This window comes from Protopterus annectens, chromosome 4.part0 (assembly GCF_019279795.1).
Source record: "Protopterus annectens isolate FY-2018-M chromosome 4.part0, PAN1.0, whole genome shotgun sequence".
NCBI classification, from domain to species: domain Eukaryota; kingdom Metazoa; phylum Chordata; order Ceratodontiformes; family Protopteridae; genus Protopterus; species Protopterus annectens.
Window position 1 is genome coordinate 1,226,449,487 of NC_056733.1, and position 21,189 is coordinate 1,226,470,675.

Consider the following 21,189-nt stretch of genomic DNA (forward strand, 5'->3'; position numbering starts at 1 on the left):
TGCATATGTTCATCACTACTAGCATCTGTGGGGACACTATCAGATGGACCACAGAAGAGTAACGCACCTACATCACCTGTGAATGCAAAGAAATACTCTACATTACAATAGACACACCAACACACACACACACACACACACACACACACACACACACACACACACACACACACACACACACACACACACACACACACACACACACACACACACACACACACACACACACACACACACACACACACACACACACACACACACACACACACACCGACACACACTGACACACCATGCATGTGAGATGACAGATGGCATGCAGCATGCTTGTGATACAGCTGACAGCATGCAGCTCAGACATCAGTAGAGTTTGTAAGCATACCCCCTGGAATGCACACTACAGCATGCAGGTGTCATATCATTATCCATGCAATTCACACGAATATGGTAGTATGCATGCATCCCCGTGATACACCATGTGGACCAGAACAGGATAACAGTACACATGGCTGACGTGACCTTGACATGTAATCTGCTGACATGTTCATTAACATGCATGCATGCCTGACACAATGGTGTCATGACACATGTACAGCATTGTACTCGGAATCACATTGTGGTGTTGTCCATATGCCCTACAGATAGAATGCATGTTGAGCAAATATGCATGGGCATGGTAGGGGACTGGGCCATCTACATTGCTGTACAGTGTGATGTACAGACACTGTGCCATTGCATGGCATCATGAGGCATCTATATTGCTAAACAGTGCATGTTATGTACACATTGCATATCCAGAACTACATGCATACCCAAGACATACCTGTGGATTGTGACCTATGATGGTGAGGTGTATACACACCCAACCATGCTGTGTCATGTGTCAGGTCACTGGAGGACATACAGATGGCACCCCTGCACAATGACTACAGAGTGTTAGCTGCCTTGCAACCATGTCCACACATAGACCTGTCACGTCACCATTTCACACATGACATTGATGTACCACACACACATGGTGCACAGCTGACAGTGATGCCCTATGGCAGGGGGGAAAGGCACTGTTTCTGTGGCCTGGTGTCACTGTCAGTGGAATCTGTGAAGGTGACTACAGTCGTGCTATGACACAGACAGCATGTTCAACACATCTTATGAGGTACATGTCACTGACACCTCCGCTAGCTGTGCACAAGCAGTTATGATGTGCAGCGTACCACATCAACTGTACAATTGGTCTTGTACAGCTGTACTTGGACCATGTGTGGACAAAGTGGGACAGGGTGTATCCACATCCCATCTTCTGTGTGGCTACGTGTCTCTGGCCATCCCCCATGGCCATGTGTGCACATGTGTTGGTCATGTATGTGATGGCCGTCTATTACACATGTCTGTGTTGTCCCATATGACATACACCCATAGATGTTGGTTATGTCACCATCCACAGGGCTATGCAGACAACAGGTGTATGTGGGGTATGGGTTATGGGGAATTGTGACAATATTGCAACTAAAATGCTACGTGTCTCGGACATGTAGGATGGAACATCACCATGTGTGAAACCTTTGCATATAACACAATGGTGATGCCTGTGGTCTGCCCATATCACAGCTCACTGTGCAGTTCTGGTTTGTATACCACACATTCTGTTCCACTGTATAGTACATATGCCTCCATTGTAGAACACTTCCACCATTGTATGCACAGCTGGACACACATGTAGCAATGACAAATACTGTAGTTTCATGTCTGTGTATCATTTCAGTTGTATATATTGTACATGGGTGGCCTGTGTGGATGATGGGTTTATGGATATACTCCACATACACAACATACACAATAGCCACTATGACCATGATGCTCATGGATATGTGCACACACGCGACTGTGTGTGGCATGTGCTTGGGGGTTGCATTCCCAGACCGGACACTCACCATGCTTTGGGATATGTTTCCTATGTACATCACGCATGGACAGTGAGTAGCAGTGTTCATGTGATACCTCGCTTGCTGGATGGTGGACACATGTACGCCAGGGATCACTGCAGTGGCTGTAATGTGCAGTGATGCAGGTTACACATGGCTCTTCTGTTCACAGGACACTACCCTGGAGAGGTGCCACTGGTGTGCACACTGTAGTTGTTGTTACACATTGACTTGCCAGACTGCATGGTGCACCACTATGAACCTGTGCAGCTATTACATGTCCTTTGTGCATGGTTACTGGTATAGCCCTTCCAGTTAGATTGGCTGTCTTGCTATTACAATGTACCATGACTATGGGCCATATGTCTACTGTTATTGTACATGCCAATCATGTTCATGTTTGTCTTGTCACATCTCTTCCACTATTCCAGTATGGGAGTAATGTTTGCATCCTTCGCAAATGCACAGAGTGGAGTACATAGTTATTTCATCATAACTGTTTATACCTATCTTAATTACATAGTACTCACATCACTATATGATACCTTTGTTATGCATCATATGCCTGTTCTCCTGTGTAACATATCTGACGTATCAATCTACTGTACTATACATTACACATGTTTTACATGGTATCTCATAATTCAACCATTACTTGCACAGAGGGTTCACCTTAGACATGTCATTGACGTTATATGCCCATACACATGCGTACTGTTACAGTATATTTACATATACTATCCCATGCTATGGCACATACTTATTGGACATACCCTGCCACTGACAGCGAGTCATATGACATTGTTCTATTTAATGCCATCATGTTGCATCCCTTGTGGTGTCTGTGCTGTTTACCATGTGGCCCACTGCTGGACGCACATCTTCTACAAGCATTGGTACGATCAGCGAGACATCACTACATAAATATCATTCCCCACTTTATGCATGGTGGACACTGTTAATTACTGCAAACCAGGCTATGCATACACTGACATTACGTAATTCAGAACATACTATACATACAGTTAGTGTTATACATACCTTGATATTGTTCTGGTGTTTTGTCTCTATCTCGCTCCTCTGTATCACTCTTTCAACTGTTGTACGGTATGAGCATACAGTTTGCATATCTGGCAAGTCATCCTTATATATGTCTATACCTGCAACATGTGGTTTACTGCCGCCAATTGGTGGTCCAGTGTGACTAATTACATGCACTTCAGCTGTGCAGCTACTGCATTCGCCAATTACGCGGCAGCAGTGGGGTATAATTGAATTCTCCACCTGGGCGTTGGCCATTTGCTCTGCCTTCGGGGAGATGGCCTGTATTGTGTTTTGTTGTGTGTAATTGCAACTGCTTTGTGTAGAGCCAAGTCTATTTTGGGGTCATGTCCCCCGTGGATTGTGTGTGATTCTACCTGTGACTGTACCTGTCATCCCACCCGTCTGATAAAGGACTATTGCAAACACCTGTAACATCGCCGTTTGTACTGCTATACGGCGGATACAATTTTGCATGGTGCCTTTAAATGTCTCTCACAAGGTATGTCAATGGTTCAGCAGATGCAATTAACTAACTAGATGTTTGGGCTGTGGTTACGGTCTGTATTGCTATTGTTTACAGTGTGGGGGATATAGGCGGGTGTACGTAGCATATACGGTTTTGTGGGGCTTGCATTTCTACGTAGTCCATATATATGTGTGGGCCCTTCCTAATTACTGTGCTATCACTTAATAGACTTCTATTATGGGAATTTACTGTGGGCCGTTGTTAATTGGTTTCAATATGGTATGCATGTACGGTTGATGCTTCCATACCTCCGGATGTACGGCGATATGTGCAGAGATATTTGTAAATGAATGCTATCCCATGTATGTCTGACCCAGATATTTGCTGTCATTGCAGTGGTGTTGGTGTCAGACCCTCTGTCACATGGCTTGCCACCTTTTCATGTGGCCATAGTTGGACACTTGCGGGTCACACAGTGGTGTTTACAGGCTGACATATGGCCACGGTCAGTACACGGGATAGCACATACTTTTATCCTCATTACAAACCTATTGTTCTTGGTCCTTCACTACGTATCAGTTTGCATGTAACATTTCCGTTTCTTACATACAGGCATGAGTATTTCCTGCAACTATTGCATATTATGTGGGACATACTAATGTCCTACACTCACGGACAGTTGCCCTTTCTAATGTTTCATGTCAGGTCACACCTGCCCAGGGGGGTCCGTCCCTCCCGATGTGGCACAGGTATTTACCGCATGCCTACGGATAGCCATACCCACACCTACCGTAGTCATCTACCTCTGAGTTGCCACCTACAGACACACTATGCGGACACACATGACACACTTTAGTCACACGGGAACACACATGGCACCCTTATCACACACATACACAGGCTACATCACACACAACCACAGTTGTACACGGTACCTACGTGGTCTGCACCGCTGACAGTGGTGACTACATGTCCTTACTATCGTCCTATTGCTTGTGGTTCTACTGTACCAGTACTGTGTTCTTTCTGTCTTTCATCCTCCTGGTTATGCATGTTGGTGTGTGACACGTTCCATAGTTGGCGGTATCCTGTTTATTTGTACCTCAAAGGTATTTAGAATGTCGTCGACCTATCTATATATTTACAGATGCCAGTGGCCCCTTGTATATCGACATATATCACACTATCGCCCTTTCTATCTGTATTATATATGTGCATATATATATATATATATATATATATATATATATATATATATATATATATATATATATATATATATATATATATATATATATACATATCTCGGACAGGGGTGGTAACAGGCACGCTACGCCTTTCATTGTGTGTTTGTCAGTGTATACTGTGTTTCCTAGACTCCGCATGTTTGTGTCTGTACCTGTCATATTACACACCTGCCATAGGTTATGATTACCTCCCATCCCACTTTGTGAGGTACAATCCCTCTTTGTGCAGTTGTTTCCTGCAAAATATTTGTGAACATAGCAAATGTCCTGTGACTTTGGGACAAACATATTCCCTATAGTTTATGTCATTGTTGCATGTCACCCTTATTCTGTATCTGACCCGCCTACATGTTACAGGACACGGAACACGTACCTGTGACCATTACTAAACTATAAGCTTTTTATCTATGCCAAACACTGTTGTTCTGGTTTTCATCCTGGCCGGGTGTGTGTCGTCCTGCTGACATCTGGCATATGTCCCACATTGGTCATTTGAACTGTGGCAACCCTACCGTACATACATCTTGCCTAGCAATAGTGTTGGGTGATTGTGTACATGACTGCCTGTTCCACTCCTGGCAGTGGTCATTTTACCCTTCAGAGCAGGTGCTATTTGTTCATGGGTGACTAATGCTGGTGTCACCTGTCCTGTACATCATTGACCGTGATCTGCGCAGTGGTCGGTGACACTTAGCCCTGTTTCGTGCATATCCGTATAGTCATATTTAAACATCGCTTACCAGCTGTGGGCAACGCTTATTCCCGCTAACGTGTGCTACACATATTCTGATGACCTCCATCCGGACTGCATTACCAGTGCCGTCGGGATTATGTTACATCCCTTGCGGGACGTGGGACCGGGAACATGCACGACAGTCACTGCATGTACCACTTGGACATCTGGGGGTTGTACATGAATTATGTAAATTTGTATGTGCAGTACACTACAGCAATTACACCACACTACACTCACATGGATGACTCTGTTAGTTTACAACTTGATGGGTCCAGTTAATGGTATGTCCATGTGATGTTTACTGGCTGTACTCCAGCACTGGGTATGTATATCACAATTAGGTACACCCGATAATTTGCTATACCTTCATACGACCGTGGATGCAGCATGCCAGGGTGACTAATGCCTGTCATGGGTACATCCCCTGCCTTGACACTCCATCTATGATTACATTTTGTGGAGCCCCTCAGTAATGCGGCGGGTAATCCATGATGACTGTGTGTAGGACAGTGCTTACACACATGTGCTCCTGCGATTGTCTCTGCTCCAGTATGCGACAGTTGCTTACTCGATGTTGTGGCGACGGGTGTCACTGTTTGCCCCATTTGGTGTTTTGCCTCTGACAATTGGGTGTGTACCTACCAATGTACCTGGGAACCTATACACACAGCACCAACAGATGCTGATGGGCGCATCTACTGTTCAGGTGTTGACAGTTCCGTGTTCCCATGGCTGTTGCTTGTACAATGTTTGACGGCTGCCTATGTAGGATTCCACAGTGGGCCACCTATACATCACAATTTACAGGTAGTCATGTTTGCGTGCCATCCATGTTACTGTGTGCAGGTGGGGAGGGGTGTCAGTCCGTGGGAGCCTACACTGTCAAGGTATGTGCTATACATTCCCTCTTTGCCAAGGCGTAGGCATATTGGGCACACCTCCGTCTGCCTACTGGGGCTGGCACAGTGTGTTCGTGGTCTGGATCGCTCTGTGCCTGTGTTGGCCTTGCACTTGTGGTGGGTTGCGAGGCCCTCCCCCATTATGACCCTGTTGCAGCTGTTTCCGCAGGATCATATTATGTAGCATGGCACATACTATGAAGATGTGGGCACACATGCCTGGAGAGTACTGCAAGGCTCCACCAGATGTGTCCAAGCACCGGAACCATGATTTTAGCATCCCAAATACACGCTCTATGATGATTCTGGTTTGTGCGTGTGCCTCATTATGGTGTTCTTGCATTGGTGTGTGTGCATTTCTGATGGGGGTCATCATCCGTGGCTCCAGTGCATAGCCAGCATCCCCCAGAAGGTGACCTTGTGGGATGTCCCCCCTGGCAAATACCTGATACAGCTGTGAGGCATGCCAGATATGGGAGTCGTGATAGTTTCCAGGGCTGCCAGCACACACATCCATGATAATGCCCTGGGCATTGCACACGACCTGGCAGTTGATGGAGTGGAATCCCTTGCGGTTTATGTAGCACCTACCATACTCACCGGGTAGTGACTTAATTTGTATGTGCGTGCAGTCTATCGCACCCAGTACCTCTGGGTAGTTTGCCACATGGTGGAAGTGATGCATATTGCTGGCCAACTCCTCCTGAGTTTGGGGAAATGTATATGCTCATTGGCATGTGGTAACATGGTATCCAGGAACTGGTGTAGTACCCTGGATGCCGATGCCTGTGAGATCCCCATTATATCTCCAGTTGGCCTTTGAAAGGTACCTGTGGCTAGTATTTGCAAGCTTACACATACCTTTGTGTCCACTGGGATGGGTTCCCCTCTGTTGTTTCTCTTTCGCAGGCGTGGTCGGCACAGCTCTACTATTTGCTGTAAGATGTCCCTGTCCACCCTGTAACACTCTACTATCTCCAGATCATGTAGCCCCTGGTAGGTTACCCTTGGTCTGAACACTCTTCTCCTCCTCAGAGGCCTACGGTGGTTGTCGGCATCATCTTCCACAACACCGTCGGCCTGTAACACATGCTGATGAATTACAGCTATGGCAGCTCCCAACATGTACATTTTAAAAGTTCCCCATCTGTTTACACCTATGGTGCGGTGTTTGGGAATACACAGGTGTGTGTTGGTGCTTTCACACTTCTGCTGTGAACACTGATGATGTCATAGGGTGTGTATGTACAATCATTGCTACAGGGTATCTTCTGTGTTTTATTTATGAAACCGCTATTGTGCTGCCTTTGGTGTTGCATTACATTTGGATGCCGTGCTTACTTCCTGCCCTTCCGTTTACATTTGTGCACATTACACCTACCATTTGCTGGCATGCATACAGCTGCCTGCTTTCATTTGCACTTTACTAGACCTGGCTTATCTTGCGTAATGTGTGCTATTGCCGATCTACTGTGGGTTTGCTTTGCTCTGCTATGACAGTTCTCCTATCTTTGCATTCCAGGTCCTCCACACCTTTCTTTGCAATCCTATGCCTCCCCTATCCTGTTTTGCAGGTTTCTGCATGTAGGCTTGTCTACTGCTGTCGATTGGCCACCGTGTGTTGATTGGTGTTAATTGCTCATTACTATGCCAACTACCCTGTTTTGACATTTCCTTCTTTTCTTCCCATGACCTTCCTGTTTGTACTATTGTTCGGGTGCATGCATCTGCTTACCGGGTTTCGGGCACAAGTTCATCCCCGTACACATGCGCTTTCGGGCACCATGTGTGCTCTCAGCTAAACAGTGCTATACCCTCCTCCCCACCCCTGTCCTTCAGCTTTGCTTAGCAATGACCAGGCCAAATTTGCATTGCTCCAATGTACTTATTGATATGGTGACACACCCCTCTGCTAATGTCATGTATCATCTTTGATACACTCCTCATTATTATAGCACTGTGCCGTCAGGTACATCCTTAATCCGGCGGGACGTTTGCGATTCAGTATTACCTGCCTCATTTTCATGGCATTGACTACTAATTCATGGTTACAGTGCCGAACACTGTCGCTGGCCTCTAGCAGCCCTTGCGCCTTGCTTGTGGTGTGCCATGCCTACCATTTCATATTATGGTGCAATCCTGATTTGTCTTTCATTGCGATTTTCTGCCATTTTTATATATTTCCTTTGTATTCCTGTTTGCACACACATGCTCTGCGGTTGTACTGTGCGTTACTGTGGACATGACATTAAATGTTGTTTTTTAGGTGTTGTGCATCTTTTCTTGTGCCATTGGCTGTGTATTTCTCCATTGGCATATGTTAACTTTGTAATACATGTGTGTGGTCCGCTTCCATAACTCCGTGTTTTTTGGTTTACATTTCCATGGGCTTGCGCTACGCCTGCACCACTTCGTGAATCACTGTATGCCTTCATTAGCATGGTGCGACACTGCGCATGGGGTGATTTGCATACCTATGCCGAGGGCTGCGTAGCTCTGGTGTATGCCGGTAGTGCACGTGGGATTGGTTCGTACCTGAATCGCTCGGCAGACATATTTGGCATTATGCTGCCTACGCTATGCCTGCGCCTGGCGCAAGCTTCATGAATCCAGGGGATAGTGTATTCTGCTATTAATGGGTAAGTTTTGTGTCTATTTTGTTCATAATATGAATTCTGAGTGTTCACCAGACTTCTATGCAATGACAATAGTTATTTGTTTGTTGTATATCAGGCTGTGATTGTTGCTTCTTTAATATTATGGTTGTGAAACTGCTATGTTAACATTATGAGCTCTGAGTTTTTAACAGATTTACAAGCCGTGTAATGGTTATGACAGCAGTGTTTTATTTATTTACTATAAGTTTTAATATTCTATGCTGATTGCCTCTAACAAAATGTAGTTTTGTTCTATGCTCAGTTCTAGGTTATTTTAAAACATGTTTTTGTTACAAGTGCACTATGCAAATGGGGAGTAAGTGTTGTTATGTTTCATTGCCTCATTTTTTAATTGCTTAATTGTTTAATTACATTTTAACTAGATCGGTTTGCTGGTTCTTATACAGTTGTGTGTAGGAATTCTTTTCAGGATCTGAGGAAGGCACACGCCAAAAGTGCTTATCTTGTTCTTGTTTTTGTTGTATTAAAGTTCCAGTTTTATGTCTATGGTGTTACGCTCCTTTTTTGTTTTCTTCTAGTTTGTGTACTGGAGCGTTCTTTGGTGGTGCTACTGGATTTTGGTACTGTTTTCGTGTTTATATCGGTAACACCGCACATAGACTGAACAATGTATTTCTCCAGCAACCAGTATTCTGCTGATTCAGTCACTAAGAGGGTAGTGACTGATATAATTACAAGCAACGTTAACTCTCTTCTGAAGCTTAATTTGGACAGCACGAAGTTATTGATGCCCATTGATTCAACAAATGACTTAGGTTTTGAAGAAATATTCAAAACAGTGGAGAAGGCAGCCTAACGTTTAAAGTGTTTGCAATGGCAATGCTTTCACATGGAGGTGTGCCTTCATCACCAGCTGATTCCCCATGGACTAAGAGTTAAATGTATGCCTAGCTACAGAAATACCTACCCGGAATTGTTAGCTAAATGGCAGGCGATCAACATCCACACCACCTTCAGTTACATGAAGCTACTTATTGACTTCTTTAGGCCACAAGAATAAGAGATTAATAAAGTCATTGAAAGTAAACAAAAGGAGCTAGAATCTACGGATTTGTCTGAAGCTAATTTGCATAGGTTGGAGAACTTGCAAGACAGACTAACAGTCTATGAAGTCAAATTGAAGGAACAGAAGAACCAGAAGTTACTAAGGGATTATAATGATATTAAACAAAGCCACCTTTTTGAATGGCCTAGAGCCCCTAGGCAGGGTGACAAGAGGAGTGAAAATGAGGTCACTGCAGCCAACCAGATGCATAAGAGGTGAGATGAAACATGCTATGAAGTGACAGTTCGAGCTGAGGTTAATCAAGAGAATGGAGCCCATACTGATATAAATGTAACCAATGGGAGTGTGTGTGCTCAAAATGATGATTTAGAATGTTTGACTGTAGGAACCCTTGAGGTTTCCATGGAGCAAGTCAACAATACAACAAATGCTCCTAATCCTATTTGTATGAATGAATCATCCTCTATGCCCATTATACAAGCAGGAGCCGTACCCAAAAAAGGATCAATACATCTACCTATTGAACAGCAACTTCTTTTTTTAGTACATGTGAAGGAGCCACGTGTATGCAGACCTGCAGGCAGGTAAAGGAAGAGAAGGAAAGGTCTGTGATGAATTCCTTAGTTTTTACTATCTCGAATAGTATTCTGTAAAAAGAGTTTGTTACTCTACTTGAGAAAGGATTAACTTTTATACCAGCTTTACGTTCACTGCTGCATGAATTTGTAGCTGATATAAAGTGTTTTGGACGTAATGTGACATTAAAACATATTTTGGGGTCCAATGTTAGATCAGATTATGACTTTGAAAGGCCACCTAGGAAGCCTAGCACGTTTGTTCCAGTAAGCCATCCTATGGTTGAGATTTTTATGCGCTTATGTGAGCGAGAACTAGCCAAAATTAGAACAGATGGCAAAGGTAAACATTATCAGAATTTGACCAAAGAAGAATTAGATGCTTTAAAAGAACTACAGACTAGAGTGGATTTAACCATTAGACCAGCTGACAAAGGAGGAGCTGTGGTGGTTATGAGTACAGATGATTATAATGAAAGTATGTTTGATATGCTCAGTGTTCGAGCAACATACTTAAGAATTATAAAGAAAGAAGTTGATGTGATGAAAAGGAGGATAGAAAATGTACTTTATGAGATGCTTATGAATAGGGGTATAACAAAGGAACTATACAAATTTTTCGTAGTAGAACATCCTGTCATACCTATCATCAATGGACTGCCAAAAATTCATAAAAACAGCTCTAAACCACCCATGCATCCCATAGTAGTAGGCCGAGGATGGTCAATGGAACCCCTCTCAGTCTTTTTGTAAAATGAGCTGAAAAAGCTATTGAGTGATTACAAGAATATAGTGAAAGATACGGCACAGTTCCTACAGCATTTACAGGAAGCCACTACTAACATCTATGACTTCTCCCATTTGCTATTAGTCACTATGGATGTTCATAGTTTGTTTACATCGATTCCTAACTCATATGGTGTTGAAGCCATAAGAGATTTGTATAGAGAAAGGAAATTAGACTCCTAAGTTGTCTGCAGCTTATTGGAACTGGTGCTAGAAAACAATTTATTTGTTTATGGAGATAGCTGCTATTGGCAGAAGTGGGGGTAGCTATGGGTACCCCCTGCACGAATAGCTATACTAATCTCCTGTTGGCCCGGTGGGTAGAACTATGGGCACTGAATGTAAACTTCCAATGGAAAGGGAATGTTCTCCTCTATAATAGATTTATTTTATTTTATTTATTTATTCCAGTATGATGACCAGGGAGGTCCACTGGGCTCAGGGAGCCCGTTTTCAGTGCAGGCCCAGAGACAAAAGCTCCAATAATACATAGGTACATGAATAATTACTAAGAAACTTTGCATTACTGACAAATAAACATATGGCATTCATAAAGAAACAAACAATTACAATTTGGTTTAGGTGTAAAAGACAGGCAAATGGCCTTGAGGCTAGATTTTACAATATAGTTATTTATACATAATACAAATGAGCAAGGTTAGCTAGGTGAGAGGTTAGCCAAGAGTAAAAGTGGAGGAGATCTTGAGAGATATAGGGTGAAGAGTACAGTTGCATTTCCTGTTTGAGTAAAGGTGAGAATGAAGAAGAGTTTTAAAGTTTTCGAGGTTATTGCAGGTCCTAAGAGTGGAGGGAAGAGCATTCCATTTTTGGCTAAGGTGAAGGAAAGCAGAAGTTGACCAGCTGGGTGCTTGGGTTTGTGGATGGTGATTAGGTTTTGGTGGGTAGATCTAAGAGTTCTATGGGGAGTATATGGTTGGAGGATACTGGAAAGTGCATGGCACTTGGTAGGTTGGAATAGTAGTCTATTGGCAGTCATGATTTGGTGAAAGTCAAGTTGGTTATGGAGTTCAAGCCAGTTTAATGAGTGAAGGGAGGAACAATGATGAGAGGAAGAATTGGCTTTGGTAGCAAATCTGGAGATATTATTGTAACATACTTCTAGTTTGGAGGATAGTGAGGAGGATAAATTAGTAAGCAGAGAAGCGCCATACAGTAGAGAGGGAAGGAGATAAGTAGTGGCAAGAGTTAGTCTGGTAGCAGGAGAGAGGACGTGGTTGTTTCTATAAAGTAGGCCAAGTTTTATGTGGGTTTTCTTTATGTTTAGCTGGACGTGAGTATTACATTTTAGGTGTTCATCAATGGTTACACCAAGATGTTTGGCGGAGGGAACAACCTCTAAAATGGAGTTGTTATGGCTGGTTATTTGGAATGAGTTTTTATCAATATGATTCTATGGGCTGGAAGTGAGGAAGAAGTCCAAAATTTGGTGGATTTTTTATCACAGACTACTTCGTTTTTAATATTCAGTGTTAAGATGTCCAGAACAGATATTGAATTTCTGGATGTCAAGACCCTATTGGATCCTATTGAAAGGATAAATACTATGCTGTATCAGAAACCTATGTGGAGGAATCATATGGTGCATTTTTCCAGTACACACCCGAGACATATTTTCCGCAATGTGATTGACAACCAAGTCACTCGAGTGTCCAAGCTTTGTACTCAGGATGATACTTTTCTCATGGAAAGCAATAAACTGTTATAAGGTTTCAAGGATCCTGGTTATAGGCCAACCAGAGAAGGAATAACAATAGATCGTGCAAGAGATCTGAGAATGAATAAGGGTAGACCCGACTACTCTCAACAGTATATTAATGGAATGACAAGTGAAGTGATGAAAGATGACAGAATGCATCCTAATGTAGGGCAGGGGACCATGAGGGTCAGCCTTACTTATAGTAGTGATAATTCTACAATATGTAAAATAATCAAAAAATAATGGCCTGTGTTAACATCAGACAATAGACTGAAAGAAATAGTAGGGACTACACCTCATTTTAGTTTTATGAACAAGAAAAATCTAAAGAGGTTCTTCTTCTTCTGGCTTTTTCCAGTTAGGGGTTGCCACAGCGGATCATCTATCCGCTCTTGATTGTCAGTGGAGTTTTAGGGTGTAGAGTTGCCAGCCTTGCACCCAACCTTCCACAGAAGACACACACACATGCACACACTCACACCTAGGGCCAATTTAGAGTCCGATCCACCTACTGCATGTCTTTGGGATGTGGGAGAAAACTGGAGCACCCAAAGGAAACTCATGCAAACACAGGGAGGACATACAGACTCTGCACGGAAAGCATCCCAGCCAAGAATCGAACCAGCGAACCTCTTGCTGTGAGATGGCAATGCTAACCGCTGCACCACCACCGCAGCCCCAAAAATCTAAAGAGGTTGCTTTGCAATAAAAGCTGCAAAGCCAGAAGGAATGAACATACACGTTCTGGCACATGGAAATGTGGCAGTTGTAAAGCCTGTACTGTTATCAATACCAGTAATGTTTTTACACATACAGTTACAGGAAGGACATACCATTTTTTTGGAAATGCCAACTGTAATAGTAAGAATGTGGTATATGTTGCTACCTGCACTTTTTGCCCATGGTTCTATGTGGGCAAAACAAATAGGCTGTTAAAAGAAAGATTTGTTAAGCACCAATCTGATATATGCATTAAGGTTGTTACGAATGCGTTCTATGCTCATATTCGATATAATGCCACTCTACATTTAGATTTATGGTCCTTGCAATGGTTCATCCAACTATAAGAGAAAGGGATGTAAAAAAATAAATGGAAATGGAAGAATCTAAATGGATAATGGACTTAAGGGCTGATTGTTTCCCAGGGCTTAATGGTGTTGTTCCACTTAAACCGTTCCTAAAGGAGTGAAGATTGAATTTTTGCCATTAAAGAGGCTCATTATATATTTATTATTTTTTACTTTCTATCCGTCTTTGTTACAGATGTCAGCTCTGTAATATTCCTTCTGTATACTTTCTATAGAACAGGTGTTTATGCAAGCTTTCATTTCTTTTAGAGATGTGAACATGACATCTTTTTAAGTTTGGAGTTATAGTGTATTTTGCTATTAATGGATGAGTTTTGTGTCTGTTTTGTCCATAATATAAATTCTGAGCGTTCACCAGACTTCTATGCGATGACAATAGTTATTTGTTTGTTGTATATCAGGCTGTGACTGTTGCTTCTTTAATATTATGGTTGTGAACCTGCCATGTTAACAGTATGAGCTCTGAGTTTCTAACAGATTTATAAGCTGTGTAATGGCTATGACAGCAGTGTTTTATTTATTTAAAATAAGTTTTAATATGCTATGTTGATTGTCTTTAACAAAATGTATCTTTGTTCTAAGCTTAGATCTAAGTTATTTTAAAACATGTTTTTGTTACAAGAGCACTATGCAAATGGGGAGTAAGTGTTGCTATGTTTCATTGCCTCATTTTTTAATTGCTTAATTGTCTTTTAATTAGATTGGTTAGCTGGTTCTTAAATAGTTGTGTGTAGGAATTGTTTTCAGGATCTGAGGAAGGCACATGCTGAAAGCGCTTCTCTTGTTCTTGTTGTATTAAAGTTCCAGTTTTATGTCTATGGATTTTTAAGTCCTCTGAGGAAAAGGTGAACTGTCCTGTTTCTGATGGCTGCAAATTTCCATCACCAGACTGGTTGTCCTCCAGGTTGCTGTCTGACCTGCAAGTAAGGTTGAAATCATTTTCTTTTTAGTCAGGCTGACATGTACCAGTCCTTTGGCTTCACACACATTGGCCAATTGGTTCATTGTCAGCTTGCGGTAATCCTCTACTGACATGTTTGGCTGCTTTCCCTGACTAAACTAAACTAATAAATAAATAAATAAATAAATAAAACTGTTGTAAAATGAAACTCTGAATGTTTACCTTGTGGCTGCTGAGAGGAGACCCCGTTAGTGACAACTTCCTACAGGCTACCAAAGTTCAATTAATATCCACACCACTGCTCACCAATATGTGACATCCACATTCTAGGCCAGTAATCAAGGAGCCTGAATCCTCACCACTGGCACTGCAGAGGGACTTTAACTTGGAACAAAAATGGATGCACCCAGTATTTCCAGATGCAGCTCTCTGCATCAAGCACAATTTCCCTTAAGACCATACAGAGAACACACTCAGTCCAGGGTCTGGAATTCCAGACCTCAGCTGAGTGTCCAAGCCAAGTTCTCCACTACTGTCTCTGTGAAACCAGTGCCTAGTACCCCTGCTCCAAGCAGCTGACACACACACTCTTTGAGATTTGATTTTCACACACACACACACACACACACACACACACACACACACACACACACACACACACACACACACACACACACACACACACACCTGCAACAGACTGGCACAGATTTACTAGCCATGCACTCCTCCTTCCCAGACTATAAAGTAGTTACACCACTACCAGACACTCCAAAGCTAGCTCCTCTAAGGCTAATGCAAGGGTGCCCAATTATACTGAGTGAAATTAATATTAATACAAATGGTAATGTTGACCAAACAGAAAGGCTTTCAGGAGTGGCTTCAATGTGACCAAATAAATAAGCACTCTCAAAGGTTAAAATATTCTCTAAAGGACCAGCCACAATGAAAAGTTTAAATATATTTAATAATAAATAATAAAAAACATAAAATACTAAATATCTATTTAAAATAATCACCAGAGTTTCAGCCACTGGAAATACTAAAATAACTCAGAAAACAGATTTACACAGATACAGAAAAACAATACAATTTCACTATATTTTCCTGACAATCTCATGAATTACTATTCCCTGGTCACTTACTAGAGCAAGGTAAGATGAAGTAGGTGATGGGCCCTTCTCTGTCAGGTTCCAAAAACAGACTGCAATAAGACTCCAGTCTCATCTAGTATTAAAATATAATGTTTATTGATGGATTAGAGAATGACATCACATACATCTGGTTATAACTTCTGGTTTCCGTGTTACCCCCTTGGCTAAATGCTATCAGAATTTAGCACATTAGACTTTCTGCTGTTCCCGGTTAGGGGTTGCCACAGTGGAACTCCAGTCCGCTCATGATTGGCAGTGGATTTTTACGGTGCAAGTTGCCAGCCCAACGCCCAACCTTCAACGAAGGCATGCCCACACCTATCTGCATGTCTTTAACATCACTCAACCACAGGGAGAACATGCAGACTCAACACAGAAGGCACTCCCGCCGAGAATCGAATGGGAGAACCTCTTGCTGTGAGGTGACAACACTAACCGCTGCACTACCGCGGCTCCATCAGAATTTAGCACATATGTGTCAGTAATACAAACACAGAACCTTGCTAAGATCTGCTGTAGCTTTTGGAAGTGATAAAACAATTTCAAACCTCCATCCTTCCAGAGTAGCAACTGGTTCACCCCAAAGACAATGCAGAAAGTTTCCTAGTACAAACTTTTTTCTCTAGCTGCATTGAGAACTGTAAAATACAATCTTTATGGCCTAAGCCAGGTAATTTAATTTCAAACTATTTTCAAAGTTAGATGGATTGAGATTAATCTCTTCTCTTCCAGTATCCTCTGTTAAAACATATACATTTAAACAGTTACAATAATGCATGAATATTTTTTTTTCTGTCTAGCAGGGTACACTGTTGGTACATTTTAACACAAGCAGCTTTACAAATATTTTTTTTCAACACACGCATCTGTCCAAATCAGTTTGACATACAAATGACATATAATTCTTTACAAAATTCCATCTAGCTGTACTGGCCTATGTTACCCATCCACTGCCCTACTTCTCCTGGCATAGCTGGTAATACCTCACATTGCCACAGTTCCATATAATGACATGCAACCCTGAATTATTTCAGATCAGAGCATCATATTATGCCTGAAACTGTACTCACTTGAGGCCGATACTTGAGTGTCACATGTGAGGTGTTTTTTATAAGCAGTATTGCTGGAACTGTGGAATACCATTCTACATAAAATGAAGTTAATTATTGCCCATTTTCAAGTGCAACTTAGATCTATGGATGGGAAACAGAAAATTTACCCCAGGTCTGCCCCTCTACTAATAAACAGAGGCAGTTCCTAATGCTTTATCCCATGCAGGGGCTCCCCCAAAGTAGCTATGACATAATTCCAGTTATTGACCATGGGATGGGTAAAGCAGATCAATAACCAAATGAGATAGGTTATTTTGAGTAGAAAATGAGTAATTGGTTAGGATCAAAATGTTACAGAAGGGCAGCTAGCCTAGCACTTACCTATGAACCAATGAATTAGGCATAAGTAAAAAAAAAAAAACAATAATGGACCAGAAAAATATAAACTGGAACTCATTTTACTGAGCTGTTTCACTCACAACAATTTATAAAGAAGACTTTTTTTGTTTTACTAGTCACTTTTTTCAGCATCTTTGACGTAGAATTAATATTTTATGCTAGACATAGGTCTAAACTAATCCAGGTACAACTTATGGCCTGACAGTATTAAAGGGGCCTTTTAAATTTCAGAACTTTTTCATTTGTTGCAGTTTATTATACTGTCATATAAAAATGTCTCCATTAATTTCAAGTCAATAAATAAAATAATTAAGGACATGTTTTTAATGCTATAATGAAGCAGCCCTTGCATCACCTCCACAAAGGCTCATTATTTAAATTGGTGGCACTTTTGTGGAGTCAAGTTGTTAGACCACCTTACTAAGCTAGGACTTGACAAATAGAGAAATCAGCAGCTTCCCATATTTTCAAGACTCCCCATGTCTAAATCTAGACTTGGCTTAATGACTTGTCTTGGAAATGGGCATGATTTATTTAGTATCAAATTATTTAGACTGTTTGGGATATATTAATGCTATAGCACTGTGGGATGACAAGATTGGAGAATGGATATTTTGTAACATTCTGTGGTCTTGGTGACAGAGGATAAAAATTGCAGTTGCAGAGTCTTGGAAATAGGAGGCTTGATGTACAACAACTGGCAACAGCCCGGTGTTTTCTCCTTTCCAGTTATGGTGTAGCTGAGTTCTGTTGCAGCTACCCAAGGTTTTTTTAAACAATACCTTTATTTACTTTATTAGCTTCAATCCAAGGCACAGACTACATATACTTAAAACTCAGATGTACAATTTGCAATAGATATATATCTCTCCATATAGAGTCGATATGACTGGTGTACCATTAACACAAAAATTATGCAATTTCCATAAATATTCAATACTGGCAAACTAAATCCTCTTTGCTCCATGGTACATTCCTAAAGCCAAAGAAAGGGTGGGGAAAACTAAGGAGGATTACTAAATGTACAAGTTGTTATGGAGCACAATCCTCAATGTAGAAGAAATGTACAAGATGTTACAGAGCATGATCTGCACTGTCAAAGAAATGCACAAGCTGTTATAGAGCATGGGCAGTGTAGTGGTGCAGAGGGAGAGAGAGAGAGAGTTATAGAGCATGGTCCACTCTATAGAAGAAATGCAGAAGCTGTTATGGAGCATGGTCCACATTGTAAAATAAATGCCAATCATTCTTTACAAACAGTACCTAGAATCATGTAAGCAGTCATGATCACTATTGTGGGTACTTTAATAACATTTAATGTGTGTGTGTGTGTGTGTGTGTGTGTGTGTGTGTGTGTGTGTGTGTGTGTGCATGCACATGTGTGTTTCAGGAACTGTAAAAATAAGATAGTTTATCTTTGCTTAAGATGAAGACCATTTTTATTTAAATTAAAATAACAGTGAACTGCCATAATCTTCCAACTAGATGCATCTTTAAGTGGGTAATTAGCCAGGACCCCAAGTGATTTCAGTACAGATATGTGCATTCCCATTCTAGCTCCAGCATGTACTAAGAGATAATCCTTCACTCCACTATGCACTTACATACAAAGGAAAAAAAGACATCCTTTCATATATTTGTCCTATTATATTTTCATCTGGCATACCATTATTAGTTTATACTAGCGCTTAAACATTAATTAAACAATTAAGTTAATGTATTCATATGAATAATTAAATACATCAATATCCCATTCAAACAAATAGTGGCAATATGTCTACTGTGGAAAAGAGCCCCAAATAAGGCAATGCAAGCAGCTCTCCATTGTTGCATGTATCATAATATAAGTGTAGTTCATCATACCTGATTCACCCGAGTCATACTTGGCAAGTATAAACTTTCAGTTTTAGGCACGGAATTAAAGTCCCCTTTGAATTATGATAGGAGGGTTTTCAAACATCGCAAAGCCTTTTTAAAGTATGTTAAAAATCTCAGAAACAATGCTCAACATTATGCAGAGCTATTATTAAATGATATCACATACTCAGACCCACAGGACAACACCAATCTACTAGTGGACAAATTTAGTTCAAATTTCACCTCCTTCTCTCCTCCAATATTCTCAGATCATATACCTACACCTACAACCCCACCCCCACCTCCTAACAACAAGTTCTCAAGATGCTAGCTGAGGTCAAGAATACCACATCTGTGGGGCCGAGAAACGTACCAGGCTGCCCACTGCTCAACATAAAACATGACTTGTCCAATTCAATATCAACCTTAAAACAGGCTCTGCACCAGATGAATGAAGGACAACATCAGTCATTCCCCTGGACAAAGACAGTGACCCCAAGATATTACAAACCCATAGGCCTGACCAGTCTCATCTGTAAGGTGATGAAAGGATCATTATGGAAATAAGAAATAAGGATATAGGTAATCTAGAGATTCTTGGCCCAACCAAGTTCAAATTCATAAAAGGCATTTCCTGTCTACCTAACCTGGTCAACTTTTTAAAAAAAAAGTTATTGAAGCAACTGAATAAGGAAAAAGAGTAAAGACTGCATATCTAGACCTTGCAAAGACATTTAACACCATTTCACACTTATGTATCATAAATAAGTTCTCCCAGCTATATGCCAATCCCTATATAACTGCCTGTATAACTCTTTTGATAACCAATTGACTCACAAATAGTACCAATAAAATTAAGGTGGGCAGATGTACCTCTACCAAAAGACCTATTACCAGTGGAGTATCCCAGGGTACAGTACTTCACAGAGTTCTCTTTGGCACTTACTTCTCAGAGGTCAAAAGTAATATTAAGGGCTTCTGGCTGACTAGGTTTGCAGATGACTGTAAACTTGGTGCCATACTATGGACCCTGAGATCATCCAAGAGGGACTGTCCTGAGCAAATAGCTCCTATCAAACCATGGACTAAAACTAAATGTAAAGAAGTGTATAACTGTAAGCATGACTTCCTATATAACTGACACATTGGCAAAATACCTGAGAATCCATGACAACAATGAACTGACCTTTAACCACCATGTACCACTGTTAAGAAAGTCATTTTTCATTCCGCAACGTATAAATAAAAGTACTACATCCAGATCAAGAGATGTAATCTTTCCACAGTGCTTGGAACTAATTATGTTGATCATTGAGTATATTGTTACTTTTCACTATGTCAAAACTGGAATGACCACATCACCACCTCACTAAAAAGCTCAAGGACAAAAATCATAAAAAACTATGCGGACTATCTCAAAGCTTTGTCCCTCATCTCAATGTCCTACAGGGTATTGACAGATGGCCTCTGTCTTGTGTATAGAGTTTCTACTGGTCCTATCTGTCAGACTTATTACACATCCGCAAGTCCAATGATATCATAAACACCAGCTCAGAAGATCTCAGTCTCTTGTGCAAAATAAATGGAAGATGTTGGAGGGATAGGTATGTATCACAGAGAATACTACTTCTATGAACCATCTTCCTTTTAAGGCAAAGTACTTCTATT